Source organism: Ailuropoda melanoleuca, chromosome 1 (genome assembly GCF_002007445.2).
Source record: "Ailuropoda melanoleuca isolate Jingjing chromosome 1, ASM200744v2, whole genome shotgun sequence".
In the NCBI taxonomy this organism is placed as follows: domain Eukaryota; kingdom Metazoa; phylum Chordata; class Mammalia; order Carnivora; family Ursidae; genus Ailuropoda; species Ailuropoda melanoleuca.
Window position 1 is genome coordinate 98,262,834 of NC_048218.1, and position 19,962 is coordinate 98,282,795.

Genomic DNA, 19,962 nt, shown 5'->3' on the forward strand with positions numbered 1-19,962 from the left:
TACTCTGAAGTCAGAGAAAAAATGTCTACGGATCACCGATAGAGGAGATGGAAAAGAGAAATCAGGTTGTCTGCCGGAATATTTGTCATGAGTGACTAGAAGCCTAGAGTTAACTTCTATTGAAATGATGATGACAAAGTCAGTAGGCTAGAGCTCAATCTGGGCATGTGAATTTTGAAATATATTTTAGAAAATTTTAAAATATATGTTAGAAATGTATTGAATTTTGAAATACACATTAGAATAGCAAATTGGATAGTTTTTATTTTGTTTTTAGAAGTTGATAGAAATAACAGCATGCTGAAGGAAATTCTTTACTATAGAACACCAAAATTTATACTGATCTTTTTTATTTTTGTTTTCTCCTAAGTTCTTATCCTGAACACTTAACTCTTTGTTTTCATAATTTTGTACTACTGCATTACCTTCATCTTATGTGTGTTTTTAGATCATTATCATAAGTGTTTTAAAATTTTCATAATTATTTATTCAGAACCATGAATTAAAGTATGATATTTAATTCAAAAACATTTTTGTTCAATCATCTTTTTTTTAAATAGGCTTTATTTTTCTTCTATAAAACTATGTGGTGGCCACAGTTGGAGCCTGGGTACTGTGCACCGGAAATTCTGGTGTGGGTCTTTACAAGATGGTCAGTGAATTCCTGATAGGTATACGCGGTGAATACAATCTCCTTTCAGAGGTGAGGGATGAGATAGTTGTAAGTCTTGGAAATGGCATCAAAAGTGGCCTTGGTGAAATTTGCCAGGGTGGCAGCATAGCCCCTGGCTGAAGTGTAGCAGTTGTCAATATTGGCCATCTTCAATAGCTTTGCAGACAATGCCAGTGCCTCTGGGGCAAGGATGACGCACACCAGCACAGAGCCACTGTGGCTCGTCACCTTGCATGGGACAGTGTGGGGCTTGCTGATCTTGTTACCACAGTAGCCTCGCTGCACAGGGTGATGGAAAGCTTGGCCAGGATGATGGCCCCAGGGATGGCAGTGGAACACTTAACACCATCTCCTTAGGAACACTTAATACCCAGACCAATGTGTCCATTGTAATCTCTGATGGCAACAAACGTCAGCTTGGGTCTGCTTTTGCATAGGCATGACCTTCGAAACTTTATCCTTGAGGGATATCCCCAAGAAAAGGTCAATGATCTCAGATTCCTTGAGGGGTAGAGAGAAGAGATAGATCTCCTCCAGGAACTTGATCTTTATGTTCTTAACCAGGTGGCCCACATGGTGATGGGGATATACTCCTTGTCCTTGGCCTTGCCTCTGTAAGCTCCATGGCCTCAGCTACAGCCCCTACCCAGGCCCCGGATGTCACTGCCAAAACCTCCAGTAGCCTCCTGTTCCAGGGTTCTTCAGCAATACTGGCATCATCCGCCATTTAGTTCTTGGAGAAGAAGCGTTCAATTATCTCTTATTAGTGATTTCTATTATCTATCATCATGATTAGAAAAACTGGTCGTGTAAGTTCAACTCTGATATTTCCTGAGATACGCTTTAGATTATTTCCAAAAATTCACCATAGTCTTTGCCTAATATGTTCACAAAGAATCTATATTATTCAAAACTTATGATTCAGAATTCTAAATATATTTGTTATATCAAGTAGGCTGGCACAAAGAAAGTTGTTAAGCTACGTTAACTTAAAAAATAAGGTAAATGGGAAGGGAGGGAAGCACTATAAAGATTTAGCAGAGCGGCACCTGGATGGCTGAGTTGGTTAAGCACCCGACTCTTGGTTTTGGCTCAGGTCACAATCTAAGTGTTGTGAAATGGAGCCCCGGCATCAGGCTTATGCCCATCGTGGAATCTGCTTGAGATTCTCTCTTCCCCTCTCCCTCTGCACGTCCCCCAGCTATCATTCTCTCCATCTCTTCTCTCTCAAATAAATAAATAAATCTTTAAAAAAGATTTAACAGATACTGCTATTTTTCATTCATTACTCATTTTTCTTTTTTGTCTTTAGTAATAGAATTCTTGAAGTTTGAATAAGCATATAGCTTCTCAGCTACAGATTACATCCTCAATTTCCTGAGCAGTGACATATTGCCATGAGAGTATTTCAGACCAATGGAATATGAGAAGATGTGATATGTGAAACATCCTTAAAGACAGGCTGATTGCCCTAGATTTCTTCTCAGCTAATCCTGTTGTCCGGAATGGTGTTAATTAAGTCAGGTGGCTTTGATGCATAGCTAGAAGTCATACACTTGGGAAGGAACAAACAATTTATTTGATTCAAAGTTCATAGTCTAGTTCTGTGAATTGGCTCAAGACTGGGAATTGAGTAAACTGTGAGGTTTTCCCACTTGATTTTAAGGAAATATTCATGTATCTCAAGCCTAGTGTCCCTATAATTAATTAGTTCCTACCAAAGATCTGTGTCAAAATATTCTGATTACTGAAAACTCTGTTGCTACTTATGATGACCGTGTTCACCTAGCTTCTGATCATGAAGCCGTATCTGCAGCCCTGGGATCTATCGTCCCACTTAGGTCTGAGAACTCACTGCAATGACAGTATATCCAGCTGTAATCTTTGGCTTGCAGATAACAGACAATAATAATAGAGTTTTTTCAGTGAAATTGATGTTTTTCAAAGAAATATGTTGCTCAAGGTATTGGTGGAGGACACATCAGTCCTGGAAAGTCCCAGGTGACAGACTTAAGGGACAGGGAGATCCTACGTAATAAATTTATAAGTACACTCATCTCCTTAAACCTTTAATTTTCCTTTTAGAGTGTAACAAGTATGTTCCAAAATCTCAACTTCATTTAATGCAGGCCACTTTTGAGCCCAGGTTTTATTTAAGCAACTGAGTAAAGTGTTAGAGCTACTTTCATATATTCAAAATAATGCATTAACTATTGTTAATTCAATATTGTTCAGGGTCTTTTTGGTCAGTACCCACATCAATAAATTCGGCTAGATCTAACATTTTTTTCATCCCTTGTATAGCACTCTTAGACTTATTCTCACCTGAATTCATCAGGTTTGTGTCAATATAACTTGATAAAATTTTGTAATTCTTTGCTGTGTCTGGTGCATCCTGTCAGATCAGGCTTTGTAGTCATTCTTTTGTGGTCTGCTACACCTAGTTGTAAGTATAAGTGCAGGGAAATGTAATTCATGTAGGAACTGAGAGCTGGCATCCACCTAAAAAGCCACTGTCAGGTGAAATCCTTAAGGGGATAATAGGCAATACTTAGCTAATCCCTTGATTGGGGAGGATTCTGCTATTTCTGCCCACAAGAGAACCTCAAAGGAAGTTCATGGTCTTAAATGTCATTTAAATCCGTTAAATGCCATTAAAATCAAGCTTTTAAGAAGTATTTAATAACATGAAGTAAAAAAGAGAGAGTAAAAACAATGTGTCTATCACCATAATATTGAACATAGAAAAGTAAATACACATATATGTGATTCATTGAAGGCAGACTGGAAAGAACTACCATGAAATAAAAGTGGGTTTAGTAAGAGTTCTTGAAAACCCCTCTTGTTTTGGGGGAGCAAAGCCTTCTTTTCCACAAAAGCTGCACCATGATGAGTCATTAGAATTTAGCTCCTTTCTGGCTGGCAACATCAGTTAAGAATGTCCTAGGTAACTTCATGTAATCTGGGGATGCTGTAACTCTGCCTGTAGGAAGCTACATTGGTTGAACAACTGGAGGGTGGAGGGATGGTGGGTAAAAGAGTAAGAGGTGATACTCTGATAATAAAGCAAAAATGATACATGATTTTAAGTTTAGATTCTTTTATACTTTGAATGCTTCCAGTAGTAAACCTAAGACTTGCTGTTCAGAACATGTTCTATTGCATCTAGCTATTTTAATTTAGAAGTAAAAAAAAAAAGTCCTCGGTCATTCTATCATTTGTACAATTTTTGTTGACGTTGATTTAGTGTCCATTTAGAGTTTTACTTTAGAAGCCTTTTTGAAAAAAAAACTCATTATTTTTAATAATTCAGTTTTCAACTTTTAAATATGTATAACTTACTTAAGAGTTAATTTATGAAGTTATTCAGAAGTACCACAGTCAAAGAGAGGCAACTATGAAATGCACGTGCAGCACAAAGATGCTGTTGCAATGCCAACTAACACTGTTCTATCCCCTTTTGCACCCAAAAGCAAGTGGAATTATCTTGTGCACAAATATTTGATCCTAATCTCAAACAGCTGACACTCCTCTGGAGACCCACTGTCAAACCCTCTAAAAATTTACACAGTGAAAGTCTTCCTGCCCTACTTTCCAATGCTACTTGACTATCCATTAAAAACCAGTTTCTGACCTTTCAGAAGCTTCATGACTTTAAATGAAGTACTGAATAAAAGCCAGCTCACCAGGTTTTCTTTTTGATTACTGTACAGGCTTTCAGAATTATCTGTGCTAGGTTGGCTCACAAGTTAGAAATCCGATATATATGTGTATATCTATTTTGTTTTACTATTGTTCTTTTTTTTTGTTTGTTAAACACCAAAAAGGAGTCACCGTTTCCTCTAGGAGCTAAAGGGGGAGGACTAGAAAGTAGAGAACTATTAAAGTGCCTTTTTCCCCACACTTGGCTCTGCTTGATTTACAAAACTCATAGACGAGCAAAGAGTGAGTCAGTTTTGTAATTTATATAATACACTTGCATAAGTGTCCCTTCTAGGCTCTCATGCACACTTGTAACTTAAAAGAAGGGCTTTGATACTTTCAAGGAGCTACCTTTACCATTACTTATTTCAAGGTACTTCTGAAAGAGACCTTTGAGTGTGTGTATGAAAATCTAAAATAACTGGAAATCAAAACTGACTGTAGAACTCAAGCATGGTCTTGAAATAGTTGCTCTTTTTGATGACATATATTATTTCATATGCTTTTCAGATAGCAGCCAGGCAGTATGCCATGTATAAGGATAAATAAAATACTTATATTATATGAACCAATGTATAGAAGAATTTGAGCCCAAAGAAAAAACATGAAAATACCCCTCTAACTTAAATGCACCATGTCAAATCAATGCAAATAATAGTTTAATGTTTACTGCCCAGTAACAGGGAGAGACACTAATGAATGAAAATACTAGAGGAGTGATGTTACCAAGATGGCAACAGAGCTGATGCCTAGCTTTGCTTTTCCTCACAAGAACAACAACTAACAGCCATTCATGGACAAGGCTACAACTGAGAAAATCCTAGAACACAGGAGTAAGACTGAGGCAGTCCTTAGTACCATAAAGACCAAGACAGATCACATTAAATGGGTAAGGGGAGAGGTTACATGCTGACAAATTTGCCTACCCCCCAGGCTGGCGCAGCACCACACTGACTGGTCTCACCTGAGCTTAAGGCACTCCAGTGGGAAACGAGAGGCCAAGGTGTACGTTCAACTCCCCAGTGTTATGGGTCACTTCTTGGGAGTCTCCAATCCAGTCTCATCCTATAAGGGCTATGTGAGAATCTGCAGGGCTAACCACTGGGAATCAAATTGTGAAGGAAAATAGATAGAGGCTTGCAATACCCAGAACTCAGATTTTGGCAGACTGAATTCCTACCTACAATGCCCAGGTACTTTCAACCACTATCTTTGCTCATCTGCAGAGTCAAACAGTAGCACAACCTGACCAGGAAACTTGGCAGGGTACCCGTCTGCCTGATTTGGGTCTTCAAACAAAGAGCCAGGCCCTCGAGCTTTCTCTGTCCCTGCCTAGGCAGGGTAGCTAATTCAAAACCTTACCCACTGGTAAAGTATAGCTCCCAGCCATGCCTGACCAGAAAACCTGGCTGGAATACCTGAAAGCTATATAGCCCAGAAACATTGGAGCAGAGAATCTGGCAGATAGAGTGAGTCACTCAGAGCAAAGCCAGTGGCCCCATTCAGTCAAGGAACCTAGGGAGTCGGTAGGCTCAAGTCAAGACCACAAGCAAAGAGCCTTGCCAGCCTTGGAGGCAGTCCTCCTGCCTGGCATATGCAGTGAAATTAATTCACAGCCCTACCCATTGTTAAATACAGCTTTCAGATTGCTTCATAAGGGAATCAAACCCGAGCACATTAGAATCTGTGTAACCCATCCAACAGCCCAGCATACAGGGGCACTTGAACAAAGAGCACAGCCCATGGCTTAAGCCACCTGCAGAGCAAAACAGGTAGCGCCATCTCACCAAGAAATTCAGTGCACAGTCTTGCCTAATTTATGTTCCCAAACAATGAGCTATGCAGGCTCTGGAAACCATGCTGATACTCGACCAGGGAAGGGGAGCCAATTCATGGTCTTGCCTATTGCTGAATATAGTCCTCAGTCCTGACTACCTAAGAAGCCTGATCAGAAAATCCAAGAAACCATGGAGCCAATCCTATGGTCTCATTTGGGTGGGGAACCAATTCATCAGTACTATCAAACTGTTCATAACCAATGGCACCCCCCACCCCAACTTCAGAGCTCAGGTTGCATCCTCACCAAAACATAGACCCTAATAGCAAGCCCTCCTGCCCAAGGACATTACAACAGACATGTCCGGAAACCTAAAATGAGTTGACTGGTGAAAAGATATCTCTGCCAAAGTGAACCTGTAAGGTCTGGAGTAGGAGACTGCTTATTCAAATGTGCAGATACCAAGATAATAAATAGAATCACAAAAAGCAGGTACACACAGCACCACCAAAGTAATAAAACTCCAATAACTGACTCTAAAGGAATGGAGAAGTATGAACCGTCAAAAATGCAATATAATTCTCTTAAAGTTTAGTGAACTACAAGAACACACAGACAACTAAATACAATTAGAAAAAAATACATGGACAGAACAAGAAATTCAATGAAGAAATTGAAACCATTTAAAAAAAAACAACAGCACAGAAATCCTAGAGCTGAAAAATTCAGTAACTAAACTGAAGAATTCTGACAAGATCTTCAAAATCACACTTAAAGAAAGAATCACTGACCTAAGGGCTCCTGGGTGGCTCAGTGGTTAAGCATCCACCTTCAGCTCAGGTCATGATCCCAAGGTCCTAGGAAACACAAATAAAAACTACAATGAGATCACCTCACACCTGTAAGAATGGCTAAAATTAACAACACAGGAAACAGCAGATGTTGGGCAAGGATGCAGAAAAAAGGAAACCCTCTTACACTTTTGGAGGGAATGCAAACTGGTGCAGCCACTCTGGAAAACAGTCAAAAAGTTAAAATAAATGACTTTATGATCCAGCAATTGCACTATTAGCTATTTATCCAAAGGATACAAAAATAGTGATTCAAAGGTTCACATGCACCCCAATACTTAAAACAGCATAATTAGCAATAACCAAATTATGGGAAGCACCCAAATGTCCATCGACTGATGAATGGATAAAGAAGTAGTGTGTACACACACACACACACACACACAGTGGAATATTACTCAGACATCATAAAGAATGAAATCTTGCCATTTACAAGGACAAGTGGATAGAACTAGAGTGTATTATGCTAAGGGAAAGACACCAGTCAGAGAAAGATAAGTACCATATGATTTCACTCATATGTGGAATTCACTCAAACAAAAGAGATTAACATAGGGGAAAGAAAAAAAAAAAAGAGAGGGAAGCAAACCATAAGAGATTCTTAACTAAAGAGAACAACCTGTGGGTTGCTGGAGGGGAGGTGGACAGGGGATGGGCTAAATGGGTGATGTGTATTAAGGAGGGCCCTTGTTGTAATGAGCACCAGGTGTTTTATGTGACACATCACAAAATTCTACTCCTGAAACTAATACTATATGCTAACTAATTAAAATTTAAGTAGAAACTTGGGGGCGCCTGGGTGGCACAGTGGTTAAGCGTCTCCCTTCGGCTCAGGACGTGATCCTGGCGTTGTGGGATCGAGCCCCACATCAGGCTCCTCCGCTATGAGCCTGCTTCTTCCTCTCCCGCTCCCCCTGCTTGTGTTCCCTCTCTCGCTGATGTCTCTATCTCTGTCAAATAAATAAATAATAAATCTTTAAAAAAAATTAAGTAGAAACTTGAAACATAAAAAAAAAAAAATCTCCCAATGAAGAAATCCCATGTCCAGATAGATGTCTTCGCTGGTGAATTTCACCAAACCTTTATAGAAAAATTGATGCTAATCCTTTTCAAATTCTTCTGAAATACTGAAAATAAGGGAACACTCCCAAACTTATTTTATGAGGCCAACATTACTCTGATACCAAAGCCAGAAAAGGAAAAAGCTTTAAGTACGTTAAGAGAAAACCACAGGCCAATATCCCTAATGATTTTAAATGCAAAAATTCTCAATAAAATACTAGCAAACTGAATTCAGCAGTACATTAAAAGGATCACTTGCCATGATCAAGTGGGATCTACCCCGATTAAAAAAATGGTTCAACATACACAACTAAAAGTGGCATGTTACATTAATAGAATAAATGAAAAAAATCAAATCATCATCTCAACAGATGCAGAAAAAGCATTTGACAAAATTCAACATCTGTTTATGATAAAATCTCTTAACAAATTTGGTATAGATATAAAGAATCTCAATAAAATAGAGTCCACATGACAAGCCCACAGCTAATATCATTCTCAATAATACAAGATTGAATGCTTTTCCACTAAAATGAGGAACAAGACAAGAATGCCCACTCTCACCACTTCTATTCAATACGGTACTTGAGGTTCTATACAGAACAATCAGGCAAGAAAAAAATAAAAGACATCAGAAGTGGAAAGGAAGATGTAAAATAGTCTTTTGTAGATAGCATGATTTTATATAGGAAATCCTAAAGACTCCAGCAAAAGCCCTTAGATCTAACAAATGAATTCAGTAAAGTTGCAGGATACAAAATTAACAAATAAAAATCAGTAGTGTTTCTATAGACTAACAAATTATCTGGAAAAGAAATAGAAAACACTGCAGTATACAATACCATCAAAACCAATAACATACTAAGGATTCAATTTAACTAAGGAGGTAGTGCTCTCTACACTGAACAAGACACTGATGAAATAAATTGAAGGTGGAACAAATAAATTGAAAGGTATCCATGTCCATTGACTGCAAGTATATTGTTAAAAATTCCACGCTACCCAAAGCTAACTGCAGAGTCAATGCAGTATCTACAAAAATTCCAGTGGTTTTTTTTTTTTTTTACAAAAGTAGAAAATAATAAAATGTATATGAAGACCTCAAATGGCCAAAGCATTCCTGAGAAATAATAGAACAGGAGATATCACACTTTCTGATTTTAAGCTGTATTATAAAACTATAGAAATTAAAACAGAATGGTATTGCAATCAAAAGCAGACACATGGAACAGAGAAGAGCCCGGTAATAAATCCATGTATATATGATCAGCTAATACTCGACAAGGGAGCCAAGAACACTAAATGAAGAAAAGGCAGTCACTTTAAAAAATGGTTCTGGGAAAATTGGATGATTACTGTGAAACAATATAAGTAGACCCCTATCTTACACCATTCAGAGAAGTTAACCCCCCAAAAAGACTCAAATATAAGAATCCATAAAACTCAGGAAAAAGAAAAAAAAAAACAGGAGAAAAGCTCTTAGACATAAGTCTTGGCAATGATTTTTCTTGTTTTGCTTAGATACAATAATGAAAGCACAAGCAAAAAAAATTGAAAAATAAACAAGTTGGACTAAATCAAACTTAAAACCTTCTGCACAGCAAAAGAAACTATGAACAAAATGAAAAGGCAACTTACAGAATGGGAAAAAATATTTTCAAACCATATATCTAATAAGCAGTTAATATCTAAATATATAAACAACTCCTACAACTCAAAAGCAAAAATCTAAATAATCTAATTCAAAAAAATTGGCCAGGACCTCATTAGATCTTTTTCACAAAAGTATATACAAAATATCAATAGATACATGAAAAGGTGTTCAGCGTCACTAATCATAAGGCAAAGGCAAACCAAAGCCACAATGAGATATCACCTCATACCTGTTAGAATGGGTATTACTAAAAAGACAAAAAAAAATAACAAATGCTGGCATGGGTATGCAGAGAATGGAACCCTGGTACATCATTTTTGGGATTGTAAATTGGTGTAACTACTAAGAAAAACAGTATGGAATTTCCCCAAAAAAACTAAAAACAGAACTATTATATGATCCAGTCATTCTTCTTGTGGGAACATCCAGAGGAAATGAAAACACCATATAGAAGAGAGGAAGGCACCACCTACTCATAGCAGCCAAGACATGGAAATGTATTAAATGTCCCTGGGAATGGCACACACACACACACACACACACACACACACACACACACACACACACACACACGATGGAATACTACTCAGCCACTAAAAAGGAAATTCTGTCCTTCATGACAAGTGCATGGAACTGGAGGGGATTATGCTAAGTAAAATAAGTCAGAAAGAAAGAGAAATGCTTTATGATCTCACTCATATGTGCGACCCCCACAAAACAAACAAAAAACTCATTAAAAAAGAGATCAGATCTGTGGTTACCAGAAGCAGGGGTTGAGGGGGTGAAGGAATTAGATAAAAGTGGTCAGAAGGTACAAAAATCCAGTTACAAATAAATTCTAGGGACATAGAAGAGAACATGATGCTATCATGAACACAGCTGTATAGTATATCTGAAAGTTAAGAGTGAATCCTAAAAGTTGACATTAAAAGGAAAAAAACCCACATTTTTTTCTTTCTTTTCTTTTTGTATCTACATGAGAGGATGGTTGCTAAACTAAATTTATTGTGGTAACCATTGTACAATATATGTAAGTCAAATAATTATGTTGTATACTTTAAACTTACATGGTGCTGGATGTCAATTATGGATCAGTAAGATGGGGGACAAAAGAAAATACCAATGAGCAAATGCCAATAAACTAAAATGTGGACTACATCGCAGGCATTTGAAATCTTGCAGCTGTTTTTTCTCATGTGTGTTTGATGTTTAAAAACCTGAGGATTTCACAGAATGGATCAAAATAGATTTATTGAAGATAAATTTAATTCTCCCAAGTGTCATCATAAAAGATTTTGTCTTCATAACTGATTTATATAGTGACAGATTCTGATTCTAGGGAGCTGGTGAAATGGACAGTGACTATGTCTGCTAACCCTTTATACAGCTGCTTTCACATCTGATAAACATCCTGTGTTCCTGAAAAAACAGTCTGGAAATCCACACTTACTATTGAGATTGCCATCATGAATGAGGCATTTTTATTATTTCTTTTCTTGCTTAGACATGGCCGAAGCTATCATGTAAATAAAAATGCCAACATCCCTAAATGAATAATGGCTTATCAGACTATATAAGCATTCCTGAGAATATAATGGAAGAGGTTATAAAACCATTTGATTATCCACCAAGACGTTTGTTTAAAAAAAAAAAAAGAAAAAGAAAAATAAGGCACAGTTTATAAAAATACAGCTAGGCCAACTATTTGAAAATAACTTATCAGCCATTCTCCTTAGAAAATGTCATTGCTGGGAGGAGTAGTACAAAGATTAGGATTCAGGTGAAGGACATTCTCCTCCTACCTTACCACTAAGCAGTGAAGCACACTGGCTTCTGCAAGTGTAATTTGTTTGTTTTTTGAAGCAGCATAAAGATTCTAAGCTTTGGGAGTTTAATTGAACTGGCTCTGCGTTCAGGCCTTGCCTCTTGGTAAGACGGTGACTTTAGTTACTTAGTCACTTTGAGTCTTAACTTCCTATTTCCAAAAGAAGCGGCGTAAGTATATCTAGCCAATAAGGTTGCTAAAGTTAACAGAATAAACAAATATATGCAAAAAACNCAAAAATCTAAATAATCTAATTCAAAAAAATTGGCCAGGACCTCATTAGATCTTTTTCACAAAAGTATATACAAAATATCAATAGATACATGAAAAGGTGTTCAGCGTCACTAATCATAAGGCAAAGGCAAACCAAAGCCACAATGAGATATCACCTCATACCTGTTAGAATGGGTATTACTAAAAAGACANCCTGGAAAAGGATAGACCCTTAATCAAGACGGTTCCTTTATTCTGTTCTCTAATAGGTGTTACATATGGAAGTAAAGGGAGTTCAACTTGTGGAAACACTTTACAAAGGAAAAAACATAATGGAGTTTTATTTCTACNAAAAAAAAATAACAAATGCTGGCATGGGTATGCAGAGAATGGAACCCTGGTACATCATTTTTGGGATTGTAAATTGGTGTAACTACTAAGAAAAACAGTATGGAATTTCCCCAAAAAAACTAAAAACAGAACTATTATATGATCCAGTCATTCTTCTTGTGGGAACATCCAGAGGAAATGAAAACACCATATAGAAGAGAGGCAGGCACCACCTACTCATAGCAGCCAAGACATGGAAATGTATTAAATGTCCCTGGGAATGGATACACACACACACACACACACACACACACACACACACACACACACACACACGATGGAATACTACTCAGCCACTAAAAAGGAAATTCTGTCCTTCATGACAAGTGCATGGAACTGGAGGGGATTATGCTAAGTAAAATAAGTCAGAAAGAAAGAGAAATGCTTTATGATCTCACTCATATGTGCGACCCCCACAAAACAAACAAAAAACTCATTAAAAAAGAGATCAGATCTGTGGTTACCAGAAGCAGGGGTTGAGGGGGTGAAGGAATTAGATAAAAGTGGTCAGAAGGTACAAAAATCCAGTTACAAATAAATTCTAGGGACATAGCAGAGAACATGATGCTATCGTGAACACAGCTGTATAGTATATCTGAAAGTTAAGAGTGAATCCTAAAAGTTGACATTAAAAGGAAAAAAACCCACATTTTTTTCTTTCTTTTCTTTTTGTATCTACATGAGAGGATGGTTGTTAAACTAAATTTATTGTGGTAACCATTGTACAATATATGTAAGTCAAATAATTATGTTGTATACTTTAAACTTACATGGTGCTGGATGTCAATTATGGATCAGTAAGATGGGGGACAAAAGAAAATACCAATGAGCAAATGCCAATAAACTAAAATGTGGACTACATCGCAGGCATTTGAAATCTTGCAGCTGTTTTTTCTCATGTGTGTTTGATGTTTAAAAACCTGAGGATTTCACAGAATGGATCAAAATAGATTTATTGAAGATAAATTTAATTCTCCCAAGTGTCATCATGAAAGATTTTGTCTTCATAACTGATTTATATAGTGACAGATTCTGATTCTAGGGAGCTGGTGAAATGGACAGTGACTATGTCTGCTAACCCTTTATACAGCTGCTTTCACATCTGATAAACATCCTGTGTTCCTGAAAAAACAGTCTGGAAATCCACACTTACTATTGAGATTGCCATCATGAATGAGGCATTTTTATTATTTCTTTTCTTGCTTAGACATGGCCGAAGCTATCATGTAAATAAAAATGCCAACATCCCTAAATGAATAATGGCTTATCAGACTATATAAGCATTCCTGAGAATNTCCTAAATGAATAAATGGCTTATCAGACTATATAAGCATTCCTGAGAACATAATGGAAGAGGTTATAAAACCATTTGATTATCCACCAAGACGTTTGTTTAAAAAAAAAAAAAGAAAAAGAAAAATAAGGCACAGTTTATAAAAATACAGCTAGGCCAACTATTTGAAAATAACTTATCAGCCATTCTCCTTAGAAAATGTCATTGCTGGGAGGAGTAGTACAAAGATTAGGATTCAGGTGAAGGACATTCTCCTCCTACCTTACCACTAAGCAGTGAAGCACACTGGCTTCTGCAAGTGTAATTTGTTTGTTTTTTGAAGCAGCATAAAGATTCTAAGCTTTGGGAGTTTAATTGAACTGGCTCTGCGTTCAGGCCTTGCCTCTTGGTAAGACGGTGACTTTAGTTACTTAGTCACTTTGAGTCTTAACTTCCTATTTCCAAAAGAAGCGGCGTAAGTATATCTAGCCAATAAGGTTGCTAAAGTTAACAGAATAAACAAATATATGCAAAAAACCTGGAAAAGGATAGACCCTTAATCAAGACGGTTCCTTTATTCTGTTCTCTAATAGGTGTTACATATGGAAGGAAAGGGAGTTCAACTTGTGGAAACACTTTACAAAGGAAAAAACATAATGGAGTTTTATTTCTACCATCAGCACCATCGTCCACATGTTGTGAAACAAAGGTTGCACTGGAATCTATGAAAAATATTTCCGGCCTTCTTTTTCTCCCCAGTATCATTTTGGACTATTGCAAGGATAATAAAATGGCAAAAACAGCAATCTATACACTTCCCTAAACATTCACGGACTGTTAACATTTCTCTCTTTCTCCCTCTTTTCCCTTCCCTTTCCCGCTCTCACTCTCCTCGTATGTATAGCATTTGTGTGTATAATTTATAGATATGATAGCATTTTATTCCTAGATACTTTAATATTTATCATGATGAAAAAAGAAGTTTCTTCTATGTAAACATAATATAATAACCACACACACGTACCTGAACTTAATATTATCATTTGATATACATTATCATTTGATATTTCATTTCATTTCATATACAGTCCATAATTCCTAGTTATTTCAGTGTCTTAACCAGTGCTTATTTTCCAGGATTTATTTTTCATGTCTTATAAAATATTTTAAATACATTTGCAATTGTGTTATTGATATTGACTTTTAGATAAAATTTATAAGAGATAGGGAGAGATTTTTTAAATTATTAATCATAACTGCTAGAGTAAATCATGTTATCTCACAGATTTGTTTTAAAAACTAGAAATTTAATTAAAAACCAATGATAAATTTTCAGACATGCTAGACACAATGAAAATATTTATACATTGGAAATTACTGCCAAAATATAAGACATCCATGACAAATTAGGATGTATCATGAGATATAATGCAGAGTAATGGACTGAGTGTTTGGGGTGTCTCCCCAACATCCTTGTGTTGAAATCTCAATGTGATGGTATTAAGAGGTGGGACCTTTGGGAGGTGATTGGGTTATGAGGGTGGAGCCGTCATGAATGTGATTAGTGTCCTTATAAAAGAGACCCTAGAGAGTTCCCTCACTCTTTCTGCCTGCAGGGGCACAGTGAGAGGACTGTTAATGAACCAGGAAGCAGTCCTCACCAGACAAGAATTTGTTGGTACCTTGCTCTTAGTCTTTCCAGCATCCAGAACTATGAGAAATGTCTATTATTTAAAAGCTACTCAGTCTATGGTATTTTATTATAGCAACCTAAACAAAGATAGAAATAAAGATATGGAATCCAATACATAAAGGAAACTATTTAAAATAATCAATGTTGGCTTATATCAAAACCTCAATTATTATTCTTATTTGTCATTTTGTCTTGAAATTCTTGGAATAATTCTAAACTAAGTAGAAACTGTCTAATTAAATACTAGTTACTTACATCAAGAGAATACTTAAGCTCTACTTATTGGATATAAACTATAAAAGGCCACATCTCTTTTCATTTACACAGAAGAAAAATCTAATCTAAATTAGTATTTTTAATTTAACTTTGGTACACTTTTAAAAAACGGGCACATATGCTNATAAACTAAGTAGAAACTGTCTAATTAAATACTAGTTACATCAAGAGAATACTTAAGCTCTACTTATTGGATATAAACTATAAAAGGCCACATCTCTTTTCATTTACACAGAAGAAAAATCTAATCTAAATTAGTATTTTTAATTTAACTTTGGTACACTTTTAAAAAACGGGCACATATGCTCGTTATGAAATGTTTCTAAAATTCTATCATTATTTTCTTTAAATCTTTCTTCTAGGGTAAGCCTGATAGTTGGGAGAGAAAAAGAAAGTTCAGATAGCTCATTCCCTACAGAGATGTATCAAACTGTGTGCAAAACAGGTCACACAAAGCCAATAGCAAAGAAATGCTCACTGCTGATTACTGCCCTGTGAGTATCCTATGGTGGAAGATGAATTGGAAGTGCTAACCTTCCTAAGGTCGACATACAGCTTTATAGCTTACTATATTGATTACTAGTTTAAATTTCATTGTTCCTTTTTCCATCTCAGATTTCTTTTCACTCACATTTGATTAGTTTGTATTTTTAAAAATTAATTTGAATTTTTAAATCCGTTATTAAAATAATTCTATGAGTTGTCAGCTTAATATTTAATATTTTGGTATACTGCAGAGAAACCTCAACCCAGGAATCTTATGTAAATGTAAAAATCAAAGCAAAATTTGGCTTCCACTGGAATAGCTTTTTCTCAAATATTTGCATGCTATTTTATTCTGCAAAAGTGGTTGAGTTCTTTTAATTTCATTGAAAATTTTATTGGCTATCAAGTTATAACTACACTTTTGATTTAGTGTACTTTGTTTTTTAAATCTTTTTGTCTATGTTGCCATCTTTGGCTACCTTTAATTTATTAATCTGCTAGCCAACATGAATTTGGGAGATTTCTGATCTTTTTATTCTTATGAAACAGCTGTTTGAAATTTTACACTTTCAACTTTTGATCTCAGATTTTGTAATAACCAAAATACTATTTTTTAGGTTGTCTTTTTTGTTTCATGATTTTGAATTTTTGTGGTTGTTCCATTGTTTATTATAACTAGCTATGTAATATGGATTTTGTATATATGCTTATTTTGTCTTATCATTCACACTAATTTAATTTTAGTTAATGGTTGCTTTTATGTCTTCAAATCATCTTTAAGTATTTTTAAAAGTCAACTCAAGAAATAGATTATCTTTTGAATATCTCTAAATCTTTGGCAATATGGTTGAGAATTTTAGAATGTTATTTTTTCTAACATTGTATAGGTCATTTTTTTATATATTTTATCCCACTTTAATTCAAAAATAAAAATTATTTTAGGCTAATTCCTCTTACTCATTAATTTGAAGTTTTTTTTTAAATTTTTTTTATTATGTTATGTTAGTCACCATACAGTACATCATTAGTTTTTGATGTAGTTTTCCATGATTCNATTTTTTTTAAATTTTTTTTATTATGTTATGTTAGTCACCATACAGTACATCATTAGTTTTTGATGTAGTGTTCCATGATTCATTGTCTGCCAGTTTTATTTATTTTCTATTGAAAGAATTCTAACTCAAAGTAGCTTCAGAGAAAGAACATAACATTGACTCATGAAATAGTTTTTTGCAACTATAGGAATGGTAGAAAATTTAAGTATCAGCAACCAAAACCAAAAAGCTGGCAGGATTATCTTCTCTCATTCTTGGCATTTTGTTTTGTTTTTCTTCAACATTAAAATCTTTCTCTATATATTGAGAAACATAGACTTTAATGTTGTTGTTGTTTCAAGTTTTTCTTTAAATTCCAATTAGTTAACATATAGTGCTCTATTAGTTTCAGGAGTAGAATTTAGTGATTCATCACTTACATATAATACCCAGTGCTCATCAGAAGTTTGGATAATTCCTAAATTTTAAAATATATGCCTTCTATCACTAGAAAGGACTTTGATTTTATCCTGATTTCTAAATTCCCAAGGAAAGGAGTAACTGGCCCAGCTTTGACCAATTCACCAGCCTAAAGAGAGGTAATAATTTTTGAGCATCTTTTCCATGTCCATCAATAAAATAAGTGCTATGATGACTAGAAGCTCTCAAATTATAGGGGAAAATTAACAATTATAGCAATCTGATAATTATATAATAAATGTAGAAGGGTTATTAGGCTTTGACCTACCCTGGGATATGCTATAAGCATTTATTGAAAGTTGTTCTTTTGTATGTGTTACATGATGTTCAAATGTAAATCCTGCATCACAAACATTAATTTATTTTTTAGGTACATTTAACAATTTGTTTAATTCCTTTCTTTATGCTATTATACCTGTTGACAATTTGTATGTCTTCTTTTAGGAAATACCTAATCAGGTTTTTGCTCATTGTTTAATTTTGGTTTTAAATTATTTATTGCTATTGAGTCACATGAATTCCTTATATATTTTAAATATTAACTCCTTACCAGATATATAGTTCGCAAATATTTCTCCCATTCTGTTGGTTGCCTTTTCATTTTGTTTCATTATTTTCTTTGCTTTGCACTAGCTTTTGAGTTTGATACAAACTCACTTGTTTATTTTGGCTTTAACTGTCTCTGCTTTTGATGTCATAGCCAAAAAATTATTTCCCAGACCAATATCAAAAGATTTTTGCCTCTGGTTATTTTTTTCAGTAGTTTTAAGGGTTCAGGTCTTAAGTCTTAAATTACTCCATTTTAAGGGTTTTTTTTTTTTGTATATGGTGTGAGATGTGCCCAATTTTATTATTTTGCAAGTAGATATTCAGTTTTTCCAACATTATTTATTGAAGAGACCATCATTTCCCCATTGTGTGTTCTTGCCACCCTTCTCAAAGATCAGTTGACCATAGATGCATGAATTTCTGGGCTTTCTATTCTAGTCATCTCAATGTCAGTTTTTATACCAGTACCATACTGTTTTGATTACTGTAACTTTGTTTGAAATCAGAGAAAACTTTATTATTCATGCTCGAGATTGCTTTGGCTAACCAGGGGTCTTTTGTGGTTCCATATGAATTGTAGAATTGTTTTATTTCTGTGGAGAACGGCCATGAGATTTTGATAAGGATTCCACTGAATCTCTCAAGTGCTTTGGGTAGTATGGACATTTTAACAGTATTAATTCTTCATATCTGTATAAGGCAAATCTGCTCACTCTCAGCACAGCCAACGGAGACCCTTGTACTTCTTCCTTTCTGATTTGAATGCCTTTTCTTTTTCTTGACTCATTACTCCGACTAGAAATCTAGTACCATGTTGAAAAGAAGTGGTGAGAGTGGGCAGACTTGCCTTATAGTGGATCTTGGAGAGAAAGCTCTGTTTTTTCCCTGAAATGTGATGTTAGCAGCGAACCTTTCATATGTTGACTTCATTGTGTTGAGGTAAGTTCCTTCTACAGTTACTTTGCTGAGACTTTGTCATGAATGGATATTGAAATTTGTCAAATACTTTTTCTGCATCAACTAAAATAATCATATAGTATTTGCCTTTGATTTTGTTAACGCGTTAGATCACATTAGTTTGCCTATGTCTTAATACACTTGCATCCCAGGGATAAAACCCACTTGGTCATAGCGTATGATTCTTTTTAATGTGCTGAATTTGATTTGCTAGTGTTTTATGGAGAATTTTTGAATCTATGGTCATCAGGGATATTGACCTGGAGTTTTCTTGACTTTCAGTGTCTTCGTCTGATTTTGATATCAATAAGATGCTGGCCTCATAAAATGAATTTGAAAGGATTCCCTCCTCTATTTTATGAAAGAGTTTAAGGAAGATTGGTATTAATTCTTCTTTAAATATTTGATAGAATTCACCTGTGAAGCAATCTCATCTTGGGCCTTTATTTTTGGAAAAGTTTTTAGTTACTAATGCTTTGTATTTGTTACTGGTTTGTTCAGGCTGTGTTGTTCAAATCAGTCACTTATTTTTTACCTATATATTCTATTCAGAATTGTAAGTGGGGTATTGAAGTCAATTTCTACCTTGAGATATGTCAACACTTGCTTTGTATTTTTAACTGCTCTGATGCAGTTTGACGTATAACACTGTACAAGTTACACAGTATGACTTGACTATATATATTATGAAGTGATTATCAAAACAAATTTAATTAACATACAGCACCTCATATAGTTGTAATTTTTTTTCCCTTTTAATGAGAACTTCTAGGATTTTCTCTCTTAGGAACTTTCAAATATACCATAGAGAAATGTTAACTATAGTCATCATATTGTATATTATAACCCTACTACTTATATTTATAAGTTTGTACCTTTTGACTACCTTCTCCCAATTCCCCATTCCCCAGACTCCATGCTTGGTAACAAGAAATCTGACCTCTTCTTCAATGAGTTTGTTTTTATATTCCACATACAAGTGAGATCTTACAGTATTTGTCTTTCTCGATTTAACTTACCAAAATGCCCTCAAGATCTATCCATGTTGATCATTCTCGAGAGAGGGA

The 19,962-nt window shown here is 35.3% G+C and overlaps 1 pseudogene; it reads right to left on the reverse strand.

The window, feature by feature from the left end:
* Window positions 1-582: 582 nt before the first annotated feature.
* LOC100474556 overlaps window positions 583-19,962 on the reverse strand; it is a 73,596-nt pseudogene continuing 54,216 nt past the window's right edge.